Source organism: Xenopus tropicalis, chromosome 8 (assembly GCF_000004195.4).
Source record: "Xenopus tropicalis strain Nigerian chromosome 8, UCB_Xtro_10.0, whole genome shotgun sequence".
Lineage (NCBI taxonomy): Eukaryota > Metazoa > Chordata > Amphibia > Anura > Pipidae > Xenopus > Xenopus tropicalis.
This window is the reverse complement of record NC_030684.2, coordinates 115,204,653-115,212,334: the sequence shown is the minus strand read 5'-3', so window position 1 is coordinate 115,212,334 and position 7,682 is coordinate 115,204,653.

Sequence of the window (7,682 nt, the reverse complement as noted above, 5' to 3'; positions counted from 1 at the left end):
GAAAATATAAATCGGCAGTGGGATGGCCTCTCAAGGCAACTTGCGTGTATGCCATCCCACCGGCGATTTACATTTTCGCCGGTCGGATGGCAATCCGGGGAGATTAGTCGCCCGCGAACAGGGAGTTTTGTCACGGGCGACTAATCTCCCCGTGTGCCAGAGCCCTAAAGCTGGCCATACACGCACCGATAATATCGAACGAAACCCCATCCTATTGTTTCTACCTCCTTATCTGCCGTTTCAGCACTGAACGGTTAGTGGCCGATTGTACGATCTTTCGTGCGACCGATGTGTGGCCACCTTAAGGCTAGAAATGCTTCTATTTTGGACTTCTGTACTGCAGCGGTTTCACAATGATTATCTCTGCCTCCACACATGCCCAGTAGACCTCCATCTTCTTTTCTGCTGATTCACAGATTTGGGCTTCCATCAGTTACCTAAGCTGACTCACAATATGTAATATATATCAAATGTAAAAATTATGATACAATTGGTTGATTAATAATGAATTTAGATTCCCCCAGTCTTTTTAAAACCAAACTAAAAGACTACCTTTTGGAGCACTCACCCAGCACCTGATCTGGGAAATAGCACTTATAATGTAGTGTCACTCACTGTGACCTACAGCACTTATATTTGCCTATTTGTATCTGTAAGTTACCCTCCCATATAGATTGTAAGCTCTACGGGGCAGGGACCTCCATCCTCTTGTGTCTTTGACTCTTAACTTATTGCAACTGTATCTTGTATTTATTTGTATTTATTGTTATACTTTGTATTTATCTATTATCTTATTAACACCCTGTTTGTATTAATGTATTCTACTGTACAGCGCTGCGTACATAAGTAGTGCTTTATAAATAAAAATATACATACATACATACATATATACATACACACCATGCATGGCAGAATAGAAACAACCTGCTTTATTCATGAGAACTGATCGGTAATTATCTCTGTGCCATCGGCTTTCATGACAGATGCAACCTCACTTTCTGGTAACATTTTAATGATTTGTGAACATCCCAAAGCGGAGCTTCTCATCAGCAGCACAGAGCACATTGAGCATGTGCAGTGTCACTGACTCTCAGAAGATAGCCTAACATAATTAATGAACCTTTGGGTTGGTACAATAAGTTCAGTATATAAAATTTAGCATTTTTTAGACATTACATTTTACATTTTACCACAGGCATTTCAGCAATTCAGACCAAAGGAGTGCCAGCATATTACCTCATACAGTCCATCAATACAAGGCAATGGGTTCCATAGATATTATCCCAGACAGGCAACAATATACTGCAATGGGTCCATGGATACAACCTTTGAGTGTCCAGCAATGTAGCCCAAGTGGGTCAAACTCACAACCCTTCCATTAACTACAAATAGAAAACAACCCATGACAACCCCGTACAGTTTGGCAGCAGAGAAATGTCCCATATTAAAAGAAATGCTCCCATATTAGTTAAGAGTGGCCCTATCTGATATAGCCTAAGGGCAATGGCCTACGATGAGGTTAGAGTGATTTGCTAGTGGGAAGGCATACACGTCACTTTATTTGCCGAAAGTCACGCAAACTTTCCTGTAAGAGGAAATGTCCTTAATGTAGTGGACTAGTACTAGACCAGGGGACACATTTACTAATCCACGAACGTCCGAAAAGTGTCCGAATGCGTTTTTTTTCTCGTAATGATCGGTACTTTGTGACTTTTTCGCGAATTGTCACAAATTTTTCGAGCGCTCAGTGCGAAAAAGTCGCGACAATTCGTGAAAGCCGTAATGGCTATGAAAAAGTCGCGACAATTCACAAAGTCATAATGGCTATGAGAAAGTCGCGACAATTCACGAAAGTCATAATGGCTATGAAAAAGTCGCGACAATTCACGAAAGTCGTAACGGTTACGGAAAAGTCGTAACGCCGATGAAAAAATTGCAAAAAATATGATTAAGCCGGAAAATGTTCGTTTTCCAATCCGAATTTTTCTTATTCGGATTCGGATTCGTGGATTAGTAAATCAGCCCCCAGGAGTACATTTTGTATCTGATAGGTTATAACATCCACCCCATGTTTTTATAGGGTATAATGGGAGAGGCAGGGGCCCTGCTTCAGGAGGTGGAGTGACCATGATTGCCCCTGCAGGATGCTGGCGGTTCTTTACTCCAATAGGGTTCCTAAGTTACTACTGCAGCCATTACTGTGGTTAGATCTGTCAGAGTATTTTACCCAGTAAACATGGCAAAGGCTTCCACAGTACACTGTGGGTCCCACTAGTGTGGCCCTCCAGCTCCTCTGTTCCCTGCAGTGCACACACAGCGAGCATACTAATTTTTCTGGGCCCCAAGGCACTGCACAAGTGTACAGTCAGGAGTATAGAATAGTAGGGGGCTACTTTGCTTTACCCCAGAAGGTAAATATGGAAAGATATGGGACACTATTTTTATTTTATATTGTATAAATATACAGTGGCTTGCAAAAGTATTTGGCCCCCTTGAACTTTTCCACATTTTGTCACATTACAGCCACAAACATGAATCAATTTTATTGGAATTCCACGTGAAAGACCAATACAAAGTGGTGTACACGTGAGAAGTGGAAGGAAAATCATACATGATTCCAAACATTTTTACAAATAAATAACTGCAAAGTGGGGTGTGCGTAATTATTCAGCCCCCTGAGTCAATACTTTGTAGAACCACATTTTGCTGCAATTACAGCTGCCAGGCTTTTAGGGTATGTCTCTACCAGCTTTGCACATCTAGAGACTGAAATCCTTGCCCATTCTTCTTTGAAAAACAGCTCCAGCTCAGTCAGATTAGATGGACAGCGTTTGTGAACAGCAGTATTCAGATCTTGCCACAGATTCTCGATTGGATTTAGATCTGGACTTTGACTGGGCCATTCTAACACATGGATATGTTGCCCTGGCTTTATGTTTAGGGTCGTTGTCCTGCTGGAAGGTGAACCTCCGCCCCAGTCTCAAGTCTTTTGCAGACTCCAAGAGGTTTTCTTCCAAGATTGCCCTGTATTTGGCTCCATCCATCTTCCCATCAACTCTGACCAGCTTCCCTTTCCCTGCTGAAGAGAAGCCCCCCCAGAGCATGATGCTGCCACCACCATATTTGACAGTGGGGATGGTGTGTTCAGAGTGATGTGCAGTGTTAGTTTTCCGCCACACATAGCGTTTTGCATTTTGGCCAAAAAGTTCCATTTTGGTCTCATCTGACCAGAGCACCTTCTTTCACTGACCACTGTTTGCTGTGTCCCCCACATGGCTTGTGGCAAACTGCAAACGGGACTTCTTATGGTTTTCTGTTAACAATGGCTTTCTTCTTGCCACTCTTCCATAAAGGCCAACTTTGTGCAGTACACGACAAATAGTTGTCCTATGGACAGATTCCCCCACCTGAGCTGTAGATCTCTGCAGCTCGTCCAGAGTCACCATGGGCCTCTTGGCTGCATTTTTGATCAGCGCTCTCGGCCTGTGAGTTTAGGTGGACGGCCTTGTCTTGGTAGGTTTACAGTTGTGCCATACTCCTTCCATTTCTGAATGATCGGTGGAACAGTGCTCCGTGGGATGTTCAAGGCTTTGGAAATCTTTTTGTAGCCTAAGCCTGCTTTAAATTTCTCAATAACTTTATCCCTGACCTGTCTGGTGTGTTCTTTGGACTTCATGGTGTTGTTGCTCCCAATATTCTCTTAGACAACCTCTGAGGCCGTCACAGAGCAGCTGTATTTGTACTGACATTAGATTACACACAGGTGCACTCTATTTAGTCATTAGCACTCATCAGGCAATGTCTATGGGCAACTGACTGCACTCAGACCAAAGGGGGCTGAATAATTACGCACACCCCACTTTGCAGTTATTTATTTGTAAAAAATGTTTGGAATCATGTATGATTTTCTTTCCACTTCTCACGTGTACACCACTTTGTATTGGTCTTTCACGTGAAATTCCAATAAAATTGATTAATGTTTGTGGCTGTAATGTGACAAAATGTGGAGAAGTTCAAGGGGGCAGAATACTTTTGCAAGCCACTGTATTGGCTCTGAAGAGTGGCACAATGGTCCTATGCCATAATGCAAATTAAAATACTTGTTCATGCTAAAATGCTTAGGTTGCCCTTTAATACATAGAATTATACAGAATCTGTATAAAAAATGTATTTTATTAAAAATGAATAAAGGCTTCCTCAAATATTTGATCAGCTATTGATCAGGAAGGCTGGGAACTTTTACTTCACAAGGACAGCTTTGGTACTTCATGGGATCATCTGCTTCTTACCCTGCTTATTGGTCCCTATGTGAGCTGATTATTGGCCTGGGTAATTGGGTAATTGGTCAATACCCTCCTTGTCGGTAGCCAGTGACATTGGTTTCACTGGCCTGTCACTCTGTATGTGGGGCAGATGCCATTGATCTCATTGCCTATAAGCACAGATAGTGGAGAAAATGCAAAGTGACATTGAAAGAAGGAAAAGAGTACTAAACCCTTTGTAAAAAGGAGCTATGATCCCTGTCTGGATCATCCCCATAGGACAGAGCTTTTTTTTACACTTTTTAGGTTACAGCTCCTCTTTTTTTTTTGGTCAGCCCCACCTTATAAATTGCAATCTAGTTACAGCTTTATTACTGACATGGGTATAACAGTCACTTCTTTATATTTCTAGGGATATTCATCACAATAAATATGCCGTAAACACACAGGGGGTACTATTATTTAACTTCCAGGCTGGCCCCCGTTCAGTGGCGTAACTAGATGTCATTGGGCCTCACAGCAAATTCAATTTAGGGCCAAGATATATAGAAATTGCATATTGATTAGGACTGTAGTTATGTCCCTGCCCCTGTCCACTATTTTAGTCCTGCCTGCAGAACCAGGCCAAGGAGCAATGGTACCAAAAGTAAAGGTGGCAATCCATGCCTCTAGAATCCCACTACAGTAATACCCCCTACTTTAAGAGTACACAGGCAAATCAGGCATGCTTTGTGACCAATCGGCCCACAGGCCAAATAGACAGAGAGGGATCTCACAGGAAGGCCTTTCTTTTGTTCTAATCATTCATGCAAATACATAATACATAATACATGGAATCGTTCAGGATCAGCTGGCCACCACACATTTACCAATAATCATTTCATACAATATTATTGGTACATGTATGGGCAGTTTCATCAGTGGGCACACGCTAATAGAAAAAGAGTTGGTCTAATATGCTCAAAGGAGGAGGAGCCATAATGAGGGAGTGACCTGGGTCAATCAGGGCGTGACCATGAATGCATTGTGTTTTTTCATTAAAGGAACCCTGCCAACATAATTGTAAGGGGACCCATGATTACTAATGGTGACCCAGCTGCTGAAGAAAATGCTTAATCTACAGGTAAATCATTTATAAAAGAAAACAAACAATGTAAAAAATGACCTTTATATCTTAATAAAGGCTTTTGTTGAAGGCTGAATGGGTGTCCTAGGATTTACAATGTTTTTTTTTTATCTTAATATAGAAACGTCTGTGGGTGTGGTGGCAAACATTGGATGTCTTTGAGGAAAAGTGCATACAGGATACTTTCCCAAATGAATTATTCACTTTCATATTTTGTTGTTACAGTTCTTTTAATCAGGATACTGTAAAAGGGTTAGAAAGAGCAGGACTGAATGGTTCGAATGAGTTACAAAGAAATATTTGGTGGAAAGTAGTGTTAAGAATGGTTAATGATCAGAATGTATGGGTAACAATGGTTCCTGTCGGACCCAAATCTTAGAAAACATAGTTTATATGTTTATTTCCAGGTGTCAGGAACCTATACAGATGTTTGTTTTCAAGCAGCAAACCAGTAATTGCTACCTGCTGATTGGTTGCTAGACAAGTAGCAATCAACACTACTTATTACTGCCATGGAATAGAAACCATTCACTGGCTGCAATGAAGTAAGCAGAATTGGTAAAACGTACATGTTTACACTGAAAGAAAGATTAGAGTGTGAGGTAGAATGGTAGAATGCTTGGTGCAGAATAATCAAAGTCAGCACACCTAAATCAAGGGTTGGCATGGGCTGGTGAGATACTGGGAAAACCCCAGTGGGCCCCATCAACCCAGATTCGACCTGCAAGTATTGTTCCCTCAATTGCAGCGTAAGTATAAGGTATGCACTGGACGGAGTGGGGCTGGCGGTTGGTGAGTGGGTGGGCGGCAGGACTCCTGAGGGGGTGAGGGGGCCACTGGGGTAGCAACCTGATAGGCCTCAGACACCCCAGTCCGACACTGACTAAATCTGTTTTGACATGTTGTGGGGTGTAATGGGTTGCATGTGTGACAGTATAATATATTCAAGTGCTATTACCTGTGGGGTATTTTGGAGGAATTTATTTCATTTACACATGATATTATGCCTTTAGCTCTTATTTTTATGTCCTCTGATAAATGTGTAACCCAGTCTATGTACCAAAGTATGTACATAAAATACAGATGTGCACAGTACATCCAATATAGATTTATGCACCTTAGTAAGAATCAAGCACAAGGTATTGGTATGGAAAACCTATTATCCAGAAATTATGGGAAGGCCATCTTCCATTCCATTGTCCTGTCCATTTTAATGAAATGATACAAATTTATAAAAATGATTTCCTTTTTCTCTATAAAAATAAAACAGTACCGTGTATTTTATCCCAGCTACAGTAAGATATGGTTAATCCTTACTGGAGGCAAAACAATCCTATTGGGTTTAATGATGTTTACCTGTACTGTTTAATAAAATTGGTGTTAATATCCAGAAATGGGTGGGATCACGTTAAGTAGATATATACAATTTGCAAGTTTTATGTTAGTATCTTAGATTTCATTTATACTAGATCTAATGTTATGACTGGTATTTTGAAGTGTCCCTTGACTGGCTAGCCATACATTAGCAACTGTTGGCTTTGTATTATACACTGGAGACTTAATGAGTGTACTTTGAACTCTCATATGCTCTTTGCTTTGGGAATGATTAAACTGAAGCTAGGCTGTTAGCTCCAGATGCTATAAACCTAGACAACTCATCAACCAAGAAGAAAATGCCATTTAACATTTTATCAGCAGACAGCAGATATCTTCTGTTTTATAATATAGAAATGTATATCCATAATAGTATTTAGACTGTGAGCTGCTTACATTGGTCACAGGATATCTTTCAGCAGGGCCTCTCTTTACATTTTGTACCACTATCGGTTTTTTTTTCGTATGTAATCTGTATGTGCAGCGTATACACTTATTTATTGCACAGAGCTGCATACTATGTTGGTGTCTTATAAAGCCATTATGATCTTGTAAAATATATCCTTATAAACTGTCCTTAGTGATATCATATATATAATGAATGCTTAGCATATAATTTGTATCACATGACTTACTAAAACTGGTGTATCAGTGATCAATCATGGTCAGATTGGGCCAGCAGGAATATGGAAAAAACTCTGTAATGCTCTCCGACCCAGACCTGATCCCCCCTGCCCTCCTCCCCTGATCGTGACAAAGGCTGTGGTGGGGTAGCAGGCAGCGGGGGCCCCAGAGGGGGTATGGGAACCCCTGGGGGAGAAGCCCCGGTGGGTCTTGCACACTCCAGTCCAACCCTGATTATGTTGGTGTTAATTATGGTGAGGTTAATAATGGTTTGGTTAGGTTGTCATTTAGCTTCC